Consider the following 25808-nt stretch of genomic DNA (forward strand, 5'->3'; position numbering starts at 1 on the left):
ACTTCACAGTAGCAGTTGCGCCCTAGCCATGTACCAACAAATCATCACCGAAGTCCGTCTCAGCAACGGAACCTGTTGATGCAGTGGTAAACAGCTGTTAGAAAATAATGGTGTTAGTCACGCTTGTATCTGTCGCTGTTGCATATTCAATTTCGTGCTGTGTGTGTTCAGTTTGAAACTTCCCCTTTTGAACAGTTTATACAAGACTGTGCTTAAACTGACACACAATATTTTGTTAGCGCAACGCAATCTGACTTTCAAAATTCCCTACAAAAGAATGGCCCTGACTAACATTAAACTATACCTTTCACAAATCACTTACCTCACAAAAATCTTCGCTGCTCAAGCTACTGCAATACAGCGAGCGCCACTACTGCCAGCTAAATAGAAGATTCAAACTATGGAAGGCACTAACTACTGATAGGGATAGTTAGCAAATCAAAGATATTAATAGAGAACAAACAATGTATTTACCTTGATATCATCATATATAAATATAGCAGTTCATGACAAATTTCAAAACTCCGCCATCTCTCTCCCCACATCCACCACTGCTGGCGGCTCACCTCCAACTGCGCAACGCTACGCGCTGTTCACATCCAGCTGCCGCTGCCCAACACTACATTGGCAGACAACAATGCAAACTAGCCACAGACTGCACACAGCACAGCCAGTGATTTCATTTTCATACAGAGAGCGCTACGTGGCGGCGGCGTTACCAATATAAGAACCTAAACAGCCTACTTACATAAGAACCTAAACAGCCTACTTACATAGAGAAAACATAAACAGCCTACTTACAAGTTTCATTTGCCGTAAAGCATAAAGCATTCAACGCTCATTTCATTACCAGATAACCATTTAAATACATTAAGACGTCGATACTGAGTCATAGTTTACCATAACCTTAATTGCAAAAAAGTGGTTCAATTGGCTCTGAGCACTATGGGACTTAACTGCTGAGGTCATCAGTTCCCTAGAACTTAGAACTACTTAAACGTAACTAACCTAAGGGCATCACACACATCCACGCCCGAAGCAGGATTCGAACCTGCGACCGTAGCGGTCGCGCGGTTCCAGACTGTAGCGCCTAGAACCGCTCATCCATCCGGCCGGCCCCTTAATTGCAAGACGTTTACATTGTTACTGGCGCCATTCTTTCGGTATTGAGGGTCATTTGTATCTAAATGTGTGGAAACGAAGTATTCTATAGTGGCAAAGTTTCAATTGAACTCATAGTTAGCCAGTAACAGCGGCTATTACTGCAGCAGACTGTTCTGCAATACAGCGATATTATTTCCTTCGTTATATATTTTTAATTTGTTTGTGTAAGTTACATACATACCTATGAATTAAGTGATTTATCGGTCACAATGGGGCATGTTTTATCAGCTGTCAATCTATCCTGAAGATATAAAATTAACATACGGTGAAACAATTTAGAAATAAAACAGTCACTTCCAGAATGAGATTTTCACTCTGCAGCGGAGTGTGCGCTGATATGAAACTTCCTGGCAGATTAAAACTGCGTGCCCGACCGAGACTCGAACTCGGGACCTTTGCCTTTCGCGGGCAAGTGCTCTACCAACTGAGCTACCGAAGCACGACTCACGCCCGGTACTCACAGCTTTACTTCTGCCAGTATCTCGTCTCCTACCTTCCAAACTTTGCAGAAGTTCTCCTGCGAACACTTGCCCGCGAAAGGCAAAGGTCCCGAGTTCGAGTCTCGGTCGGGCACGCAGTTTTAATCTGCCAGGAAGTTTCAAAACAGTCACTTGTTTATTTTGCCATTACGGGGTTTCGATGGTTCACACCATCCTCTTCTGGTGGCCCATAGTTCATTTCCATAGCTGATGTTGGCGAATAGTATAGACGTCTTTCCACAGTAGGAGACTAAGGGCAGTGTAGGCTATGTTGCATCTTTCGAGGGGCGGTAGAAACAAAAAAACGTCTGCATGTTGCATGACCTCTCCACTGTGCATTATGTTGATATTGACACTTCACTCTATACTAAGACTCTAAATGTTTATTAACTTTGCTTGTGATCTACAAAAAAAAATTGTACATCCTTCATTTATTTCACAACAATTCGTATTTTCTGAATGCTGCAATGATCAGCTCCATTACTTATTTAAAAATATGCATTATTTTTTTCTTTCAGTCTATGTTGTTTGGATTCCTATACAGGGAGCGCATGGTTAAAAACATCTACCGACGTCGAAACTTATTTTTACGAGGTGCATTCAAGTTCTAAGGCCTCCAATTTTTTTTCTAATTGACTACTCACCCGAAATCGATGGAACTGGCGTTACTTCTCGATTAATCGCCCTGCAGACGTACACATTTTTCACAACGCTGACGCCATGATTCCATGGCAGCGGCGAAGGCTTCTTTAGGAGTCTGTTTTGACCACTGGAAAATCGCTGAGGCAATAGCAGCACGGCTGGTGAATGTGCGGCCACGGAGAGTGTCTTTCATTGTTGCAAAAAGCGAAAAGTCACTAGGAGCCAGGTCAGGTGAGTAGGGAGCATGAGGAATCACTTCAAAGTTGTTATCACGAAGAAACTGTTGCGTAACGTTAGCTCGATGTGCGGGTGCGTTGTCTTGGTGAAACAGCACATGCGCAGCCCTTCCCGGACGTTTTGTTGCAGTGCATGAAGGAATTTGTTCTTCAAAACATTTTCGTAGGATGCACCTGTTACCGTGGTGCCCTTTGGAACGCAATGGGTAAGGATTACGCCCTCGCTGTCCCAGAACATGGACACCCTCATTTTTTCAGCACTGGCGGTTACCCGAAATTTTTTTGGTGGCGGTGAATCTGTGTGCTTCCATTGAGCTGACTGGCGCTTTGTTTCTGGATTGAAAAATGGCATCCATGTCTCATCCATTGTCACAACCGACGAAAAGAAAGTCCCATTCATGCTGTCGTTGTGCGTCAACATTGCTTGGCAACATGCCACACGGGCAGCCATGTGGTCGTCCGTCAGAATTCGTGGCACCCACCTGGATGACACTTTTCGCATTTTCAGGTTGTCATGCAGGATTATGTGCACAGAACCCACAGAAATGCCAACTCTGGAGGCGACCTGCTCAACAGTCATTCGGCAATCCCCCAAAACAATTCTCTCCATTTTCTCGATCATGTCGTCAGACCGGCTTGTGCAAGCCCCAGGTTGTTTCGGTTTGTTGTCACACGATGTTCTGCCTTCATTAAACTGTCGCACCCACGAACGCACTTTTGACGCATCCATAACTCCATCACCACATGTCTCCTTCAACTGTCGATGAATTTCAATTGGTTTCACACCACGCAAATTCAGAAAACGAATGATTGCATGCTGTTCAAGTAAGGAAAACGTCGCCATTTTAAGTATTTAAAACAGTTCTCATTCTCGCTGCTGGCGGTAAAATTCCATCTGCCGTACGGTGCTGCCATCTCTGGGACGTATTGACAATGAACGCGGCCTCATTTTAAAACAATGTGCATGTTTCTATCTCTTTCCAGTCCGGAGAAAAAAAATCGGAGGCCTTAGAACTTGAATGCACCTCGTATTATTCAGGTAGCTTTCAGTGTACTATACCATTTAGTTACTTGCAAACCAAGGAAGGAAGTTTACTGGTATTTATCACATTTCCTTAAGAGCAGCGTCCATCGCTTTTCTGTGCCGTATATTATCCTTTTGATACTATAATTTTCTTCCTGGGTGTGAAGATATCACCTACACAAAGTTACAACTATCTTATAATTTACTTTAGAAAACTAGGTTTATGTGGGACATCTTCTAGAAACATGCGTGAAAAGCGATAAAAATCCATGCTGCTATATGGCCTGTATACAAAAAAGAAGATACTACTGTTTGGTGTGCCGCCTTCTAGTCCGCTACAGTGATCAGCAACGATATTACAGACAAAAGAGAAACGCTCAGTGAGGTAACTACTCGCAGAAGAACCGGCTTCAAATGATGACTCTAGGGGCATACTACAATCCTCTACGTATCACTCCCAAAGATATAGTGGGCACAAGATTAAAGTAATTACAGCATTCAGACAATCATTCTTCCCGCGCTCCATACGTGAATGGAACAGGAAGAAATCCTAGTAATTGATTACTTCTGCAATGCCCTTTACGGTGGTTTGCAGAATTTTGATGTAGGTGTAGATAAGTGTTTCATCATCGCACCTCATTTGATATCTGCCGCTGGACAGATGCCTCTCTCAGATCTTTACATGCATTACATTCTTCGTTTCTACGTATGCGTGTGCTTCCAGGCCCCCACAACCGCACGAGTGGTCGACTGTGAAGAGCGGACAAATTGAATAGCTGGCCGGCGGCCATTAGAGTGGTAAACTGACGCGCGGAGCTCGAATGTTTATACATCGCTTTTGGTTATAAAATGCCTTCCCTAGAGTTATGTCACAAACATAATGCCTCATTTAAATACGTTACTACAATATAGTTTTTAATTTATGAACAAACAGCAATTAGTCACTGTTTATGAATTTATGTTACGTAGTACATGGAATCTGCCGTAGCTAAAAGTTATGCACTGGACCCCTAGCATTTTTTGTAGTTCATTTACGATAGATGTACGAAAAATGCATCAAAATACTCGAAGATTTGCCCACTATGTTAATAGATATTTTCTGACTCTACCTTGCTTTAGATTTTATGACGAAAAGTGCGTTATATATGGCGTAGTGCTTTGGCAACTCACGACCAAATTATCGAGTTTCAACCTAACCTAGACCATGAAAACGCTACCGATCAGCCAGCTTCAACAAACAAGACTTCAGGTAGGCATCCAGTATCGCATTAGTCACAATATTTACTTTCAAAGATGTACACTTCAGTATATAGGTGTGGTTTTTTCATATAATAAATAAAACTCAACAACTGTTCCATCGAGAGAATTTGTGAAATCAGATTACAATTACACACATTCAGTTGCATTTTATAACGATAAAAAGCCTGCTAACTCAAATTTCGTGTTGCTTGCAACTCAACTTTTATAGTTAAAATAAAATGTGGTTCACAAAGAAAAATTTATCTTCTGCTGTATATGGTCTGGAAAACGAAAGATGGATGGAACAGCATCATCTTTCAGCTTTCTGCGATTTACGTAATTTTCAAGGAAACAACTTTCTTCAAAATGATCGGAACATATAAAATGATATTCTGTCGGTCGGAAATCTTGCCTCCTGACAGCGTGTAACCATTTTTGTAACAGCTGTGGTTTTGAGAAAGGAAACCTGCAAATATATGCACAGACATTATGCTAATACCGTGTTACAAAAACATTTACTAAACAAATGCACTGACATACAAAACAACTTAAAATATCCACATACCTGTGAAATGTAATATTCGTTCCTTTCTCGAATTTATTTGTACAATTAATCGCTGCACAACTCTTCACCATTGTACTTCTTTTGATTGGAATGTACAGACAGTAGAATTACGAGTAACAAATACTGTATGTACGCCCCAACAAATATACAACGTTGAATCAGGGTCTTCATAAACAACAGTACTACACAACACATCAGACTACCTCCACTATAATGGCGTCCAGCCGAAGGTTCAAAATATCCCGCGACTGCAGCGCCATCAGTGAGTCTAGTTATTTTTTACAAGGTCTTTGTGTGCTTCATATATGTTTTTTGTTTCGGCCTTCTCCAGCAAAGACCATCCTTTGTTTATCTACTATGCGTTTGCCTGGCTGCATGTCAAGTATACGTCCACATCACGTGCCTTACAGTCATAGCCATGTCTTCCACTCCCACCTGTGCCCTTATACGTTTATTTGTTTTCCTGTCTCTTGTACGAGAGGAAGAGGACTTCAAAAAGTAAGTTAAACGTTGCTGTGGCAAGTCAAGCATCCTTTACTGAATGATGCAATACATGTCAAAGTAACACAAATGCATGGCCCTACTTTTCAACACTGCCACCAAATCTCTGTACGTAACAGCGGACTCTTCTACCACTCGTTAGTTCCCCAACGATAGAAATTCACTCTTTGGCCACGGACCCATTCTAGAAGCGCTGTGTGAACGTCCTCATCGTCAAAAAATCAGTTCCTCGATTGCCTGATGACTGTCGCCTGTTGTCGATATCGATGGCCTTCCTCCCCGATCAGCATCTCCCAAGTCTGTGCGGCTTTGGTCACATTGTAGACACCGTTTCGCTACGACTTGACGCGACACATGGATTCCGCAAACAGAGATGCTTTGAAGCTCAGCTCGCTCTGTTTCTTCATCAGATCCACAGTGCCACCATTTGACACAGTCCCGCACTGCCGTTTAGCGAAAAAAATAGGCGCTTATAGAGTATCGGTGATAGGACTGTTACTGCTGTTACTGATTACTCATGAAACAGCCACTGGCCGCCCGGAATGACCGAGCGGTTCTAGGCGCTTCAGTCTGGAACCGCGAGACCGCTACGGTCGCAGGTTCGAATCCTGCCTCGGGCATGGATGTGTGTGATGTCCTTAGGTTAGTTAGGTTTAAGTAGTTCTAAGTTCTAGGGGACTGATGACCTCAGAAGTTGAGTCTCATAGTGCTCAGAGCCATTTGAACCATTTGAAAACCGCCACCTCCGCTGAAAGGAATATGAACGAAGAAAATCAACGTACATCATCGCTTTCTTACATTTTTATTGTACAGTTTCATTATTAACTATGTAATTAACAGTTTAAGTTAGAGATTTACTTTTATTAGTTTAATAAGCATATTTTAGAAAGGAATTTCAAGTCTGTGTTCAAAACGTTCTCCGCCAACATCTAAGCAAACTTGTGAACGTCGAAGCATGTTCAGGAAAACACTTTTCAGTACTCATTGAGCAATATTCGAAATTTCTTCACATATGTTGTTTTTCAATGTTTTGAGTGTTCTGGGATTGTTACGGTCGACTCTAGCCTTTAGAAATCCCCAGAGGTAAAAATCACATGGTGACAAGTCGTGAGAGCGGGGTGGTCACAAGCCCTTACTAATGGTCCTCTCTTCTGTAAAATCAGTATGTATACGAGCTAAGGACAAATCCAACGTATGAGAAGTTGCCCCATCTTGATGGAAATTTGCACAACGTTTTTCCTTTGGAGTTAACAGAGCCGAAAATTGACTATGGAGTTGCAAGTAAACATGGTTGTTGACAGTTTTGTTGAAGGAAGGCCCGATAATTCTGTTACCAGATACAGTACACCATACATCAAATTTTAAATCGTGTAACGGCTTTTGCAGTATGCCATGGGGATTCTCTGTAGCCAAGTGTCTTGTGTTTTGAGAATTAACGAAACCCGACAGATGAAACAAAGCTTCATCCATCGAGAAAAGGAGGAACGGATCAAGATGTCCCCTAGCGACATTTTCCAGCAACCAATTACAGTAATGTGTAAGCTTACACTTGTCCGCTTCTTTTCTTTGCTGAACAACACTCACACGGTAAGGTTTCATTTTTAAGCCATGAAGGATGTGTTGACATGACCTGCGAGATATTCCACATTGCTGTGATAATCGTCGTGTTGACTTGTAGGGACTTCTTTCAAAGTGTGCCGTCACGTTTGCCACAACTTCAGGTGTACGTACATTCGGTGCCTTATTTCTCTTTCATTTAACAACACTGCCTGTCGAACGCCACTTTCTCACTAGATCCTGAATCGTAGATTTTACAGGAATATTACTTTCGGGAAACTTTTCACGAAAAGTGTCACGAACTACTTTAATGCATTCAGACCGCACATATTCTTCAACAATCAACACACGTTCTTCAATAATGGAGTAAGGCATAAGGTTTATAACGACTACTTTCCGTATGAACTACTCGCACGCTACTGCTGTTGGAAGGTGGCAAAGAAACTGACAAGCTAGTAATGCTACTCATGTGCGTTCGCATTCCAGTTCGGGTCGGATTTATGTGCGCCACTATATATATGCGTCGGACGCTCTCCAAGGCTGTTCGCAGATGATGCGCGTGCCTCTAACAAAGTAGCAACGCCAGAAGCAAAAGATACTAACGATTTGCAGAATGACTCCAGAGAACTGATGAATGATGCAGGCTCTGGCAGCTGACCCTGAATGTAAATAAATAAATAAATGTAACATATTGTGCTTACATAGGAAAAGAAATCCACTACTGTATAGCTACACTATTGATGACAAACGGCTGGCGACAGTGTCTGCCGTAAAATATCTAGGAGTAGCTATCCGGAGCGACCTTAAGTGGGATGACCACATGAAACGAATAGTCGGAAAAGCACATGCCAGACTCAGATTCATAGGTAGATTCTTAAGGAAATGTAACTCATCCATGAAGGAAGTGGGTTATAAGGCGGTTGTGTGACCCATTTTGGATTATTGTTCATCTACCTGGGATCCCTACCACATAGGACCGATGCAAGAGATAGAAAAGATCCAACGAAGAGCGGCACGTTTCGTCACGGGATCGTTTAGTCGGCACGAGAACGTTACAAACTCCACTGACAGACGTTACAAGAGGGCGTTGTGCATCACGGAGAGATTCACTATTGAAATTTCGAGAGAGCGTTTTCCGGGAAGAGTCGGACAACATATTTCATAATGACCATGAGGAAAAAATTCGAGAAGTTAGAGCCAATACAGGGGCTTACCGAGAAACATTCTTCCCACCTGCTATTCGCGAGTGGAACAGGGTTGGAGGTCTCAGTTAGTGATACGAAAAGTACCCGCCGACACACACCATTAGGTGGCTTGTGGAGTATAATGTAGATGCAGATGGTCTATATTGTAGACTCCCCACTATATGCTTCTACATGAGATTTAGCCTAAGTTTAACTCCCACTGTATAAAAAGTCTTCTTATTGTCAAAACTACGTACCCACAAACTGTTACCCAACTTTAACTCGTATGCTAAGCTTTGACTAAACAGAACATAATTTGAATTAAACTGTAGCTCGTCAGAATACAACCTGTCTTGGTATTAAATGCGCAATTGAAGTAAAACAATTATCTGGCCCTAATCAAAATTTCCACTTACCTCGCGTCTTGGCAACATTGTTGCAGGTTTTTCGAAGGCACAACAACAAACAGCAAGCAGGCAGCGGCTAAGCTAGACTTCTATTTTTAAATACAATTTCCAAACAGTATTCAAACTGTTGCATATCATACGGTGCAATGTAAAAATGCGTAATGATAAACCTTCATTAAACAGTAGCTGTTCCTATGAAATTATATTCCAAGACAACTATTTTAGAATAAAGCATGTATTCAAAAAGGCAGAGTAAAATTTCACGTCATCGTGACACATAACATTGGTCTGAATACTACGCTTAACAAAGTGAACACTGATTTGAAATGGGTATAGTGTAACTAATGAATTTCTATAAAAATCCAACAGCTTAATCAGTTGATATCTTAATACATGACTGAGGAAAGTGGGGTAGTCTATCCCTCAGCTCTTAGCAAGTTAACTAGCTGACAATAATCATTCTTATGAACTAGTTGCTCAGTGCTGCAGTCTTACCCCAAACTTATTCTCTTCAAAAATATTGTTATTCAAAACTTATATTATTTCCGCCTTCCAATACACAAATCATACTCATACTTGCTGACTTTTTCAATCAATCTTTCATCATCTAACAGATATGTCCACCACCTACCAAATTTCAACTAAGACTGTATCAGACTCCGCAGAGGTCAAGTCCGTGCCACGACAACACCAAAGACTGTTTAACAAACAGCAACGCAGCTTGCGCTCTCTGTGACGTGCGCATCGATAACTTACAAAAATCAAAATGACGTGCCCTATAACCCTACCATTACTATTGTAATTTAGTATGTTTTTACCTTTTTTTTGAGTTTTTCCTCATTACGGAGGCTTATCTCCAACATCATAATTTACTCGGAAATTACAGTACAAAGAATAAGCGTTCTTAAACTATATTCTCAAAATATTCCTCCAGGTATTTCGATCTTCCTCTGCGCCCATTCTCCTCATTGTGTGCTGTACATTTTGGAGCCAGGTCGTCCTCTTCTTCTTCTCTGCTCCGGTTCCCACTCCAGTATCAATTTTGGTATTCTAGCTTCCTCCATTCGTCGTACATGCCCGTACCACTGTAATTTCTTTCTATCCATTACGTCATACATTCTTTCTTTTATTTCCATGCTCCTTATTATTTCTGTGTTCCTTATCTTTTCTCTCCTGTAGATTCTTGCCGATGTTCTCCAGAAGTCCGTCTCTAGAGTTTGTAATTTTTTAATGTGCTTCATGTTAATTGTCCAGGTCTCCGTTCCATACAGAACCACACTCTCTAATATGGATTTGTATATTAATTTTTTAGTTCTGCTCATTACATTCCTGCTCCATAAGACTGAGTTAAGCATCCCAATGACCCTCCGTCCGCTACTAATTCTTTTATTGATTTCTTACTCTGATTTTCCCTCGATTTCTAAAATGGATCCCAAATAACAGAAAGTATTTATCTTTTTGATTTTCTTTCCTTCAATGTATAGCTCATCTGAATCATTAGTCAAGTATTCTGTTTCTTGGTAATTAATCTTCAATCCCCAAGTTTTTATGTTACTGCTGGTTGATTGCATATCCTCACCATCTTGTGCTACGACTACTTGATCATCAGCAAACAATGCCTTTACCTAGATCACAGAAAATCCTGTTTCTATGTTGCCACGTATAACCCTCTTACTAAATTGTTTAGTTTTCAAATAAAGCGCTCTATGGGAGGATAGTCCTGTTAATATGAAAATCTAATCGATAGAGTTACTCTTTTTGCAGGATTTGACCGTGTGTTGTGTCTAATGGATAAGTAAATCAGTCTATTCAATTCTTTTCCTAAGATCTTACCTTGGGGTTAGAAAGAAACGCGGTATGAATAGTATTATATCGAGGCTAGGACAACTCAGGTTCAAGTTCATTTAGTGGTTTAAAATATGTACTAACGATCGCCAGCCAATCCAGGCAATGAAACAGATAAGTATTGGAGAAGCAGAAGTATGAATTTTGCCTACTTTCGTGCAACTGTTTAAGTTGCATCTTCAAATAAATATTACTCCACGTAAACAATCTTGGACTACACCCTTATACATTACGTTTTTAAAAGAGAAAAAGCCCAGTAGATAACGTCAAGGAAACCAAAAAAATTTGGCCAGGGGGACCTTTGGAAAAGCACTTTCCATAATCAACAAATTTAAATACTAAAATACTTAGATACTAAAGCACAACATTTTATACTGGACATTTCACTTCAAGAAAACCTCGTTCTTACTAGAATTTACTTTCAAAAGCTCTTTGAACTAACTGTTTATATTCATTTAATATATTCTAGTAACTTTGCTCCACTCTGACTGAATTTTACGTAAGTAAAGTTTTGGTATAAGACTTTGCAGTAGTTAAGAAATCTTCCTCATTATTTACACAAAAACAATTTATGTGGTGCCTGTTTATATTAGCTTGGCACTTCATAAGTCTATAAACTGGATACTCGGATTAATCAAACACCAGGAAGGAACCCTGTATAGGTGTATGATTAGGATGGAATAACAGGATGAACAAGTTTCTTTAAAGTTCAAGAATGAGTATTGAAACGCTGTTTAAATTAATGATTCACGCTGTACAAGAGTAAAATACAAAAAAATCTTATCTCGTGGCTGTAGGCCTGGGTGTGGTGAACAATTATGACGGCTACACTACCCACAGCACGACCCGCAAGTCTCTTGCTGTATGGGCTCAAACTTTCATCTTGGCATAGTTCAATTTTACATACAGTAGCCCAACAACTCGCAGGTATGCCGTAAGACGCTTGCAGTCTTCATCCGAGGCAATTTTGTGCAAATTTGCAGGCAAAGCTTCTCCTGCTCCACAAGGGTGTTGCCTCAATCGCTGCCGCCTACAGACTGTGTGACTTACTTCCCACGCTTGCTCTACGTAGCCCGCCAATTCGCCGTTGACACCTTTTCCACTCCCCAGTGCCACTTTCGTTTCAAACAAAAGCGCAATGGCTTTTACGTAACAAATATTTCTTACACTGATCCTAAGCGTGACCATTTCTGACAATTGTCAAATTTACATCAACACGAACAATTTATACACACAAATATTGTAAATACAAAATGTCATCAAAAAATTATTTAACATAATAAACAATTTGCATATTATTTTACTTACAATACTCACATAGAATGCAAAGAACTTCCATCTCCAGTATTGCACACTTCACTTTAGATATACAGAAAATGTGGTATCAATATGCGAAAATTTTAAAGCAAAATATTACAATAGTTTAGATGAACCATAAACAAAGTTTTATAGCTCACCTTACAATATATCGCCGGGAATTTACGGTGAATCTGTCTGTAATTTAGACGTTTCTCCCACTATAATCGGACTGCCCCGCGCACTTCCAAGTTTGAGAACGTTTCAAGTTGTCGCGTCACTCCCCTCTCACGCTATGACGCATCTGCCACCATACTGCAGCAGAACCGTATCTGCAGAAAACTCGGAACACGTACTCTCTCCTGACAACGCCCCACTCTTTTTGTGCAATGGTTTTAGCGTGGGACTACGTGTGTAACTTATTTTCTGAAGTTCCCCTCGTAGTAACTCGGAATATGCATCTCACTATTGCACGCTGAGTAATCCTCACTGTAGTGAAGGCAATACAAATGCTGAAATTCTGATACGTCTGCAGAGATCTATCGAATTGTGCCATCCAATTAGGAACTAATCGTGCAATTTGCAAATGGAAGGTGTATAGTGAAAAACGCTAAATAAAATTCGTAGGACTTAAAAAATCCTGAAAGTATGGGTTTCAAGTGGTGGTAACAACCGACAGTAGAGACAAGTGCGTAGCAGAAATCAAAACTACGTTTCAAGTCTCTATCTCGATATAGAAAAAGTTAACTACGAAACTTACGAGCAGATTAAAACTGTTTGACGAACCGGAAATCGAATCATTTCCCAGGCTCGAGTTCCTCCCAGCAGCTTTCAGATCAGTGCACACTGCGCTACAGACTGAAAATTCATTCTGCAAGTCAACCATGTTCGTAGCGTCAGATACTTCCGGAACCGTTGTAGCTAATGAAACAAGATATCTGTAAAGTGGTCATAGACAAATAATCAAACCCTTCGTTGCATTTTTTTATCTACTGAAATACGAAAGGAATCATTCAGTTTTAAAACTGAAGCGAGTGTTTTAATATATTTTTAGAGCGAGTGGATTACGGTGATATAGCACTTGTCTTGATCTGCAGGGAAAGATTAAAGAAAATTGAATTGCTCGAATATCTCGGCAGATGAAAAACTTAATAACATTGATCGATCATACACACGAATCCCAGATGCTTCCAGTACTTTCACTTCCGAAAAACCTGTTTCGAGCTTGATTGGAGTTGAGAGCTTACACATCTGATTCGGAATATCCATTGAATTTATAAGCTGTAGGCTGTTAAGGGAATTTCCAAAATCAACGAATCAAACTGTGCCTGTCTAAAACATTTAAAACGTGTTATTCGTTTCCAAAGCGAACTTAATACATGATGCAAATCACAATTACCTTTAAAATTTTTGAAAACTTTTCTTCTGCATGATTTCAAATATTTAGGCAGTGCTTTTATGTTAAGTTCAGTAAGCAGTTGTAAGACACAGACTGGTAGATGCAAGTATTTTTCCAACTGAAACATGTAAGACAGAAACATCGCTTAATCATTAACCCTTTATGTTAGATTACTGGATAGAGGCCTCATCTAGGTTTTTCACGGTGCTCGTGGTCATTTTCCACACTGGAATATTGCTTTATGGCTCTTTTTTATGCTATTTTGAAGTGCCAAAAACCGCAGAAAAAAAGTATTTTTGGGCCATGTCAAATGACATTTCTATGCCTCTAGCACATTTTTTACGGCGAATAATATATTGGTCATGTCAAATGACATTTCCATGCCTCTAACACATTTTTTACGGCGAATAATATATTACGCGATATAAATACTATGCCTTTGTGGTGATGCTACAATTACAAAAAATAATTTCAACTCAATTGCACGTAGCCGTTATTCATATCCTGTATGAAATCATTATTTCAAAAGGGAGAAAGGTTACATTTTGATGTGCTATCAACGCAGGTGTCGTCTGGGATGGCTGAAAATATAGTTTATGGTAAGACTGTTCGAGAATATATTTCTGTGCCCACAGTAGCGGACTCATACAGCCATTGCTTACAGTTAGCCTTGTGAGGAAGACGCTACGCATGGTCTAGCCTAATGGTTGTCAACCTGGTCCCTACTGTCCACTAGTTGTGGACGTTTCAGCTTTCATGGTGGGCGGAAAACGATACGGGTTTTAAAAACATTTTCGTTAGGTTTTTATAAAATTCTGACATAAAATGTTTGGCAAGTAATTATTATTACATGCTTTACCTTCTTGTAAGTGTGCTTTACAAATTTTATAAAGTTACTTTCCTACTTTATAAGTCATTGTTAATGTGACACCAGAGGGCGCTTAGAAAATTTTACTATTTACAGAGATACAAACGTGGACGGTAGTTAAAAACGGTTGACTACCTCTGAGCTAACAGGTGTAGAAGTATGAAACCGGAATCTCTCTATAGATGGTGCTAGCTGTCAGTGTAGGACCCGTGAAACTGCCTCTGCAGCGCCATCTGCTTCCTGTAACGGCTGACGACGAATGTCAACACACAGTAACCCAAGTTCCATACATCGGTATCCGTTTCAAACCCGTAAACGTCTCGAATTTTGTGCCTACAAACTACTATTTGCGTACAACATTGGTTTCCTGTTATCACTTAAAGAAAACTGCTGCAGAATCTATCGAATGCTTGTAGAAGCTTTCGGCGAACATGCTCTTGGAAAAACACAGTGTTTCGAGTGGTTCAGAACATTCAAAAGTGGTGATTTTGACGTGAGAAACTGCTGGAAACGACCGAAAAAGTTCGAAGACAACGAATTGCGGGTCTTATTGGATGAAGATGACACTCAGACTCAACAGGAACTTGGGTAACAATTGAATGTGACGCAGAAAGCCGTTTCTCTTAGGTTGAAAGCTGTGGGAAAGGTGCAGAAAGTGGTAAAATGGGTTCCGCATGAACTGAATGAAAGACAGCAAGCAAATCGAAAGACCAATTGTGAAATGCTGCTCACTAGATACAAAAGAAAGTTGTTTCTCCATCGAATAGTGACAGGTGATAAAAAATGATATATTGACAAACCTAAGTGTTATAAATCTTGGGTGAACGCTGGCAAACCATAGACATCCACTGCAAAGGCAATTCGCTTTGGAAAGAAGACAATGCTCTGTGTTTGGTGGAATCAGAATGGTGTCATCTATAACGAGCTGCTAAAACCTGGTTAAACCGTTAACAACGATCGCTACAAACATGAAAAACCTCGGGAATATCGAAAAAGGCAACACAAAGTCATATTGCTCCATGATAACGCCCATTCACACACAACAGAACTGGTCAGGGAAGCGATGGAGGCGTTCAGTTGGGAAATACTAGGGCGTGCGCCTTGTTCTCCAGACTTGACTCCGTCCGATTATCAACTATTTGCTTGCCTTGGACACGCTCTCGCTGAACAACGCTTCATTTCGTATGAAAGTGTTTTTTTTTTTTTTTTTTTTTTTTGCGTGGCATTCATAGACTGCAGGAGAGGTGGGAGAAATGTATAAATAGCAATGGACATTATTTTGAATAAAATTCTGTTTATCATTTTCTGACAGCAAACGTGTAATTAATGCAACCAAATTCCGGTTTCATATTTATACACGTGATAGCCTTTTCTGTGTAAAACTGTCCAACTTGCAAGAGTGAGCCGATGTGGCTTGGACGATGTCTCCATCTCCTTTTATTATGTTCGTCTCCATGCTTAACTCACAAACTGTATGTCATCAATCTGAAGAAACATAGTCAGTGTTTTTAGCCGTCAGTAATTGACTGCTACAAAGCGTAGGCATAAAATTAACACTGGCTTCGTTATGCAACATTCGCTGTGCGTAATTGATCCATAAAAGGCTGCAATGATATCGCTATAAGCTACATCCAATGGTAAACGTATCTCAGGTAATGAGGAAGTGCTGACCATAAATGAACTATGAATACGTATTACGGGCATTGTTACTAACGTTCATTGACGTTTACAAGTACATCAACGGCGTAATATTTCTAGTGCCAGATGAAATATAACCTCTAAATGTGTCTTGAATGGCTGATGCTAGCTCTCATTCCTGCCACCGGGCAATGCGAAGCGTTGTAACTGCCAGCTGAAGATGACTGCATCGCGGGCGAAATGCCTCGTGAGTGTAATAAACTTCTGGTTGCACGCGGAACTGTTGTTTCCTGCGCCTCTCATCCCATCAGCCACGGACTGAAAACTTTGCAATATGGATAAAAAGATAACGTGAATTAGTACCACATAATGCTTCCCAAATGAAACAGGCTGTGGGAACAGGCTACTGCCGCAGATTTCATTACCAAAGCAGAACTTTTACGATTACAGTGTCATTAAACTCGATAATATCCTTTTTCTCTTCAAGATACAACTGTAATTAGTACGGGGCCACTACCTCTGGATCGAAGCTTCCATGATGGTGTCGGAGTCTCATCAAGGTTGACATGTGACGTCTCGACTTAATCGCGAGAACAGCTACTCACATGGCCTGACCGAACTCAGTTCCACGTTTTGGTTCAAATGGTTCAAATGGCTCTGAGCACTATGCGACTCAATTTCTGTGGTCATAAGTCGCCTAGAACTTAGAACTAATTAAACCTAGCTAACCTAAGGCCATCACACACATCCATGCCCGAGGCAGGATTTGAACCTGCGGACGTAGCAGTCGCTCGGTTCCAGACTGTAGCGCCTAGAACCGCACGGCCATTCCGGCCGACTTCCACGTTATCCAACATCACTAAAGTCTGATGTGAATACCGTACATGAATTTTGCTTCTGTCGCCTCAACAGCCAGTGACACTAATCAATGGACATTAAGGCAGTCACCAGAAATTTGTATAACATTTTTTTCATCGTGCTGAAACTTCAGCGATTATAGTAGTAGTAGTAGAGGGGTTTTGTGGGCGCACGACAGCAAGGTCTTCAGCGCCAGTTCAGTATCATAGTGAGACGGGTGTCAAAAAAAAAAAAAAAAAAAAAAAAAAAAAAAAAAAAAAAAAAAAAAAAAAAAAAAAAAAAAAAAATAAGAACATTTACATAAAACGCGGGGAACAATCATTGAAAAATATGTGCTCACCCACACCGAAGCGTGGGATGAAGCAGGGCGTCAGCAGTAAAACATGGACAACACAGGAAGAAAATGGTAGAGGGAGCTAAAACAATGTAGCAGATGGAAGTGGCTGGCTGACCGCAAGGAAAAAAGGGAGGAGTCAGCCACTCTGCAATACACTAAAACCTCCAGCATAAAAGTTTAGGCCAGAGTCCAGACACATCACAAAACTTAGAAACCCTAGACACACACGTCTCATCGTTAGCTAAAACACAAGGCAGATCCCCATCAACTTGTGCTTCTGCCCTTGCATCACGGTATAAAATGCAGTCCGTTAAAATGTGCCGGACAGAGATTGGCACACCACAAGCATCACAAAACGGAGGATCCTCCCGCCGTAATCAGCGATTATACTTTATGTTAATAGTAAAAACTGATTTATTTTCGTTCTTTTTCGCCTTAGCTTTTTATTCAGTTTGTAAGATGAACAACTAATGTTTTCACAGTGTCCGGATGTTTAGCTGGGTGGTAACGTGCTCACCTCCCAGGCAAGCAGGCCCGGGTTCGATTACCGGCTGGGCTGGAGATTTTCTCCGCTCAGGGAATGGTTGTTGCGTTGTGCTCATCATCATTTCATCGTCATCACCGGTGCGCAAGTCGCCCGGTGTGGCGTCGAATGAACTAAGACTTTCTCTTGGCGGCCGAACTTCCCTGAATAGGGTTTTCCCGGCCAACGATGCCATACGCTCATTTCCATTTTGCTACCACAGTAGGTCTAATCGGGTTACGCAATTTCAGTTGTGCCTTCAGTGTATGTTGTTGTGGATCAATAACTTACAGATGTCCTTTTACTTTGGCTTAAAGAGACTGTTGCTGGTTTCTATTTGGTTTCAAGTTCTCATATGTAACTTCATAGTTGTGTGTTCTGGTATTTAAGAAATACCATTTTATTTAAAAATAGCGAATAGATTTGTTAATACAATCATCCTCTGTAGCTACAAGTGTGTTACCTTTGTTCGCGTTGATGACCATAGCCTTTCCAACCAGGCAGTTTAAATGTTAATGCTTTTCACAATTTCTATCTACTTACCGTGTTTTCATTTATTTTCCTCTATTTGAAAAAAAGTTCTTGATTCGTAAGGTAAGCCTGAACTGACCGGATATTTTCAGTTTTGCTGGCTATCGCGAGATCTGCAATGATGCAATTTACTTTTTTAGCGGAAGTTGAGTTTATTGGTTATTAAAGTGGAATTCTGTGACGGTCATTACCCTCCTGTAGAATTAAAGGATATTGTATTTTTATCGTTCCCAATTACATAATTATTTCTTTTGCATATATTTATGTTATCCTGTACGTTATTTATTTTTAAATCTATAAAGTTAAGCACCATCAAAGGTACCAAAGACGATAATTGATTACTCAGGTGTAAATGGATTCCATACATTTCTTTATTCAGATTTTCTTTTAACTTAAATGCCACACTAATTTCACGTTTGGTGTTGACCTTTCCATAATTTGGAATATAATAGCGAATAGATTTGTTAATATAACCATCCTCTGTAACTACAAGTGTGTTACCTTTGTTGGCGTTGATGACCATAGCCTTTCCAACCAGGCAGTTTCAATATTAGTGCTTTTCACAATTTCTATATACTTACCGTGTTTTCGTTTATTTTCCTTTATCTGAACAAAGTTCTTGATTTGAAAGGTAAGTCTGAACAGATCGGAAATTTTCAGTTTTGCTGGCTATCGCGAGATCTGCAATTATGCATTTCACTTTCTTGGCGGAAGTTGAGTTTACTGGTTATTAAAGTGGAATTCTGTGATGTTCATATGTTCATTACCCTCCTGTAGAATTAAAGAATTTTGTCTTTTTTATCATTCGTAATTACATAATTATTTCTTTTGCATGTATTTATGTTATCCTGTATGTTGTTTATTTTTAAATCTATAAAGTAAAGCACCATCAGAAGTACCAAAGGTGATAATTGATTACTTACGTGTAAATGGAGTCCATACATTTCTTTATTCAGATTTTCTTTTAGCTTATATGTCTCTCTAATTTCACGTTTGGTGTTAACCTTTCCATAATTTGGAATAAAATGTAGCTTAAGCTATCATTTGTTAATGTTTACTTACAAATTTTGTTCCATTAAAAGGAAAGTAAATAGTGATCTAGACTGTTAGTTTTTAGTTCTGTTGACAGTTACAGGGCGAAAGATTTTCAAATATGTCGCACTGATTGAAAAAAGAATGTTATAATGCTCTTCGTTGGAGAGGAGTAAGTGTATCTGCGTGTAATGGTAGGTTTCTGTGCGAAGAAACAGATGTCAGTCACGTCCGAGCACAAAATTATCTTCCATTAGTTATTCAACTGAAAGTAACATCACGTCGTGAGGAATGAAACAGAGGTCGTTAACCAATGGAGACCGCTGCGAAAAACAATAAACTTCAGCTGTTTAGCGTGATTGCACGATATTTATGTTACAGCACAGCGCGTTTATAGAAATTTGCTGTAAACGTGTCGCGCGCACTCACAAATTAGTCACTCCCTCTGCAGCATAATTTGGCCGGCGCTCGTCTGCGCACGCGCACACCGGGTCGCTGTGTAGTGCCGGGCCGCGGACGCAGACAATCTCCTCCCACTGGTGGAGAAGCTGCACGCGATTTTCCCCCACTTTTTGCCAGGGGTATGGCGGTGGTGGGGGTAGAATGTGCGCACCACGTGGCGTGGGAGGGGCCCTAACGGTGACGTCACCACCGCGACGCGGCGCCACCACTTAAAAAACAAAGGCACGCGGCGGCGTTTGTTTACTTCCGCCGCGGACGCGGAGGCGTCAGCAGGCGCGCGTTGCGTCAGATAAGGCGTGCTGTCCGGCATCTGCTGGCTTGCGTAACTTTCAAGTTCCGCTCTGAATTCTAGGGGAAATAGATAATGCGTCGTGTATTATCTGCTTTTTACACTGAAAGAAGAACGGTGTATAAAACACTGAGGAAAAACTGACATTGATCTTACAGAAAATTGTACCTGCTTTCAATATCTTTACTTGCCAAAAACGTTATTTCTATGTCTAGTGTTCAGGCAGATAGACATTACACATTCTAGATCCAGGGCTCCAACCTTCCACGTCTCATTACCAACTAGAAGCAGTGCATTACACAGCGCAATGTTACGACTGCCCATATTGCTCGTATTTAATTGCGTGGTTCACTGTGTTAGTATTTGCTCTTATTTCTAAATTATTTAGACAGTGCCACTGATTCACTTAGGAGAATCAGCACGGCAAGGAGACCGTACACTTGAAATAATTGTCAACAAGTATTCTTATTGCAGCAAGATTCAAAATTGGAATAGTTCAGTTAAGTTCTGCATGGAAACAACAGAACATATTGTGAAGCAAACACTGATATAAAGGGATATCGGTAACGGGCACAGGAATTCCAAGACCTTATTAACGTCACTACAATAATAAATGAAAAGCACCAAGTTTGCTTTTCTTCTAAAATATTACTTTTATTGTTAACCGGTATTCGGCTTACAATGCCATCTTCAGACATTTACTGAGTGGAAGAGAAGTAACACATCTAGACTGAAGTAGAAACATACAGTAAATAAAAGGGCAAAGTAAAATATGAACAGTAAAATCATCTCTGGACATGGGGATAGATATGAGACGGTGTACCATTGAGTGGAAAGCTGCATGTTTGTGAGCTATGGAGTGTTGTGTTGTGAGCAAGAAGGTATTACTGTGTCTGTAGTTGTTTTTCTGTAAATTTTGAAACAATGTGTCAATGGTGAGATCTAAGAAGTTTATGGATTTGTTGCCAATCTCCATAGTGAACTGTACATTTTTATGTTGACTGTTTAGGTTTTTCAAGAATGTGTTGAGTTGTCTTGTAGTACCAGTCCACATACACAGGACATCATCTACATATCTAAACCAGTATTTGATGTTTGCACTCAAAGGTTCCGTTTTTAGAAAATTTTGTTCAAAATGGTCATAAATATTTCAGCCAACAGTGGACTAAGAGGGGAACCCATAGCTAAACCATCTAATTGTTTATAAAGAGTCCCTTGGAACTGGAAATAGTTCTACGCGAGGCATGTCTGTGTGGCCAGTCTCAAGTCATTCAATTCTACAATAGTTCTCGAGACAAGCCCGGACGTACAAAAAGAAGCGAATATGGGCTTCAGTTTACATACGTACAGAGAGAAGATTTAATAAAATATTTTTATTTATTTACTAAAACATGACTTCACCTTACATTTTATGTTAGCAGTAATATTTTTCAGTTACGTTTTTGACGGAAAATGCTTGCAGTGTAAGTTCTAATGGCAAAAAGATATTTTAATGTGATATAATTACAATGTAACATTTTTCGGAGTTTTGAACATGGTGGCTTGGTTCAGTGACCGTTTATAAATTAAAATTGAAACAAATGAGCCCTCGGTCACAATTTTTTAGTCTTTCTTTTACACGTGCTGGAAACCTTGCTCATTGTGAAATTTCATCATGCAAGGTCAGTGGGGTGTGCCCTACATGTTTTGATGAGTGAGTTTGCTAGCATCTAGATATGTGTCATAAATGACAGTATCTTTTAATTGCGTTGACTTAGTAGCTTAAACTTTTCACGCTGTCGAGGACTCGTAGGCCTTAATATGTGACATGAACTTCAACTCGATACGTTGTACTGTTCCTGAGGAAAACGGGTCTTAACAGACGCACAGACAGACAGACGCGTGATATAATTAAAAATTATCAATTTTGGTCTTTTCTCCTTTACTTGTGCCGTGAAATCTAGCTTCTTGCCAAACGGCATGATACTAGGTCAAACGGGACCGAATTTGCGAGTATCAAAATATGTGACATAAATAGCCGTATCTTTTGCTTGGATGGACTTATAAGCTTGAATGTTTTGCACCGCCAAGGGACCGTAGATCTTAGTATATGACATAAATTTGAACTTCATATGCCCACCCGTTCCTCTAATAAAGTGGTCTTAACAGACGGACAGACAGACATAACGGTAAAAATGACAAAAAATATTTTTCCTATTATAGAATTACAAATTAACAATGGTCGGATTCTTTTCCTTTCCTTGTACCGTGAAACCTAGCTTCTTGCCATATTTTATTATTCTAAGTCAATGAGAAGCACCGCTATAAGTTTCGATGAGTAAAATTGACGTATCTTGTTTTTTTTCGTAACAGATTAAGTACCATTTTTATTAATGATAGAAAGTTCTCATGTCAGCACTTGATTACAGCCATTAAATAATTTAACTATACCAAGTTTCAAGACTTTAATGTAAATAAAAATCAAACCAAGGGCTCTTAAAGAGATAGTTCAGATGTCATGTTCTTCTTTCGCTTGCAGTGATATACAAGCTTAAATGTTTTTTGGCGCCAAGAGACCGTTGACATAGATTTCAACTTGATACAGCTACCCATTGTTGAGAAATATGGCTCTTAACAGTCGGACAGACAGACAGACTGTTAACAGATCGATCCTGTAAGTGTTCCACTTTCACCGACTGGAGTATGAAACCTTAAAAAGTGTGTAGACTGTTTATTACAGCAGTATCCCATTGAGAGAAACGACGGTCAATTTTTCATATGGAAATATTTGCGGTTGCCTATGGAACCATAATTGCAACTAGGCGCTCACTGCCTAATCCGAAGCAAATCGGCGGCCACGAATATCTTTCGTAAGGGCTCCAAAAAATACGGAAATCGCATGGAGAGAGATCGGAACTGTATGGAGGATGTATAACGGCTTCCCAGGGGGCTCTGGCAACATGTGGGCACGCCCATTCGATTTATATATTTCTTGGAGCCCTGAAGAAAGACATTCGCGGTCTTCGATTTGCATCGGAGGAAGAGGTGCATTCCTGGCTACAATCATGTTTATGTAGGCAACTGCAAATATTTTTCCATGAAGACATTGACCGTCTTGATCAGAATGGGATATCAAAAGTAATTACTTTCGAAATAATAAACCGTCTACTTTCTCTTTTTCCATCTGTCTCGTTTTCATTTGATTGCTCATTAAACATTGCAATGCTGAAACACATCCTTGCAGACAGTCTTCAGGAACACGACTCTTAGTCTGTATGACAGAAATTATGGGCCAGAGATATTGCAAATAAAACGTGAGTAATAGTATAATGATAAGTGTCAAAACAAAACGACCGTAACAGCTGATGTCAAACACGTCCGTGGCTATATATCCCTTATTCTCAAGTACAAACCAGTATGTAGCTATTTATTTTCCTTTCCTTTATTTTTTTTCGTCTATTCTCTAATAAGTCTGATGTTTCCTGCCACGGTTTATAGTAATGTGCCAATCTCTTCACCCAGAGCAAAACCCGCACGCAGCATCTTTAATTATTTGTGGGGTGTGTTACAATCTCTGCTTGCCCCTACAATTTTCGCCCCCCCCCCCCCCCCAACAGCTTCCTCCAGAACAGCTGCAATCGTTCCCTGATATCTCAGACAATGTTTTATCATTCTGACCGTTGTTCCAGTTAGGGGTTTCCATTTATTCCTGTCCTCTCCGATTCTGTGGATAGCCTCATCACTTCTTCTCAGTTCATTGTCATTTTAAGCGTCCTTTTGTAACACACTTCAAATACCTCAGTTTTCTTCTGGTTTTCCCACAGAACACGATTCCGTACAATGAGCGTACCAGGTGGTTATACTTGAAGTGCTGCTATTCGGGGAGGTCCAGTGTGGGCTATAATTTCTGTATGGTAGATAAGCCAATTCGTTAATGCAGAACCCATTTACATCGGAAAAAAATTAGTTGTAATTCTGGCCACCAGCTGAAAATCTGGCGCTGTTCAGCATCTCGTCGACGTCTCCGGTGTTCGTATTGAACAAATTGTGTAAGCGGCGGTTGATAATTAAATCAACATGCCTTTTCTCGCTTGTTTGACCTCTTCTACCAACGTCCTCTTTCCAATTTATTACACATGCGAACATTTCTACACATCCTTCTTGCATTCACAGCACCAGATTTGCACCTGGTGGTAAAAAGTAGAACTACTTTTTTCAGAGTAAAGCGCTTTCACGTTAACGCATTACAATATCTACCGAGTTCCTCTGGCATTCGATAATTACAGCCACATTAGACCTCAGTGACTAGCTGCATTTTAATTATAACCACATGGTACGTACATTTAAAAGCGATTTCTCTCTAAAATTAAGGTCAGTGTCTGCCATCAATAAATTTCTTACGTCTTTTATCGAGGAATATCCTCCTTACCTGTACTGATCTGCTGTATCTGTAATATGTGATTTTGCTTCCAAAACTGCAGTTCTCCTTCACTTCACCTACTTTGTGACCACCTATTTTGAGGTTAAGCTTGCCGCTATATACATTTCTACTACTCCTCAGCTATTACTCTGTTGTACACTCAATCCTTTTCTGTGCTGCGTAAATTAGTCAGTCCATTTAATAGGTCCTCTAACTCTTCCACACTTTCACCACGGATAGCAATGTAATCAGTTAATCTTACCGATATCCGTTCCACATTAATTTTAGTCCCACTTCTGATTATTTCCTTATTTTCTTTCACTGTTTCTTCTACGAATATACATCTTGCACAGTAGACGAGAAAGGCTGCGATACAGAGGTAATCATTTCTTTCTTGTCCCTTCATACTTACTGTTCGCTCTTGGTTCTTGTACACATTATCCCAATTTTCCTACAGCGTATTTTACAGAAGACTTCAAACATCTTACACCAGTTAAGACAGCGAAGGATTGTTTTGTGTCCACAAATCCTACCAGTTGTTAGTACAGTAGTATGTAAATATTGCACAATAAGGTAACCCGTTTATCGAAAAGAAACAACACACCATCAGGAAATCCAGGAATTCTTTGTCAAGGTAATTGGAACAATTCCGTCGTAAGGGCACAAAATTACACATTACATGTCTACCTTTGCCAAACCAATGTGACTCGCGCTCCTTTTCTTCATGTTAAATATTAAAGGTTTTTGTAAGTGCCGGAGTCACCAATATCGTAATCAGCAAATATTGTGAATACTGAATGTTCGCCGAAGTTTTCAGGCTGAGATGCTGTCTTATTCATCTGTAATGAGTACTTTGACCACAGCGAAAGCAAGTAGAACGCCATTAATGTTATTCGAGTACAAAAAATACATAGTACTCAGTAACATAAGTTGCAATAGCCGCGAAAATAATATTTGTGTTCAGCGTACGAAATTTCTTACAAGAAGAAAACGTCTGTTTTCGGTTCTTCATTGTGCTTTCGCATCAATCACTAACATGGATTAGCCACGTGAAGGAAGAAGAAACAGCATCAATATTGTACCGTCAGTATCTCTTTTAGGAATGTGGATCATGGCAATTAAGTTCCCGCCCACACCAGTGACGTGAGACAATACGTATTACGGAATTAAAAATCTCTGCTACAGCAAACGATTTCCGCTCACAGTCGGTTCAGAGCTAGATTAAAATTGAATTCACGGACATTATGATTATCGGCAAAACATTGCTCGCGTCTGATATAAATTTCCACACGCTACACGAAACGCAGTAAGTTGCAATTCGTTTCAAAGTTTG

Source organism: Schistocerca americana, chromosome 2, assembly GCF_021461395.2.
Source record: "Schistocerca americana isolate TAMUIC-IGC-003095 chromosome 2, iqSchAmer2.1, whole genome shotgun sequence".
Classification (NCBI taxonomy): Eukaryota; Metazoa; Arthropoda; class Insecta; order Orthoptera; family Acrididae; genus Schistocerca; species Schistocerca americana.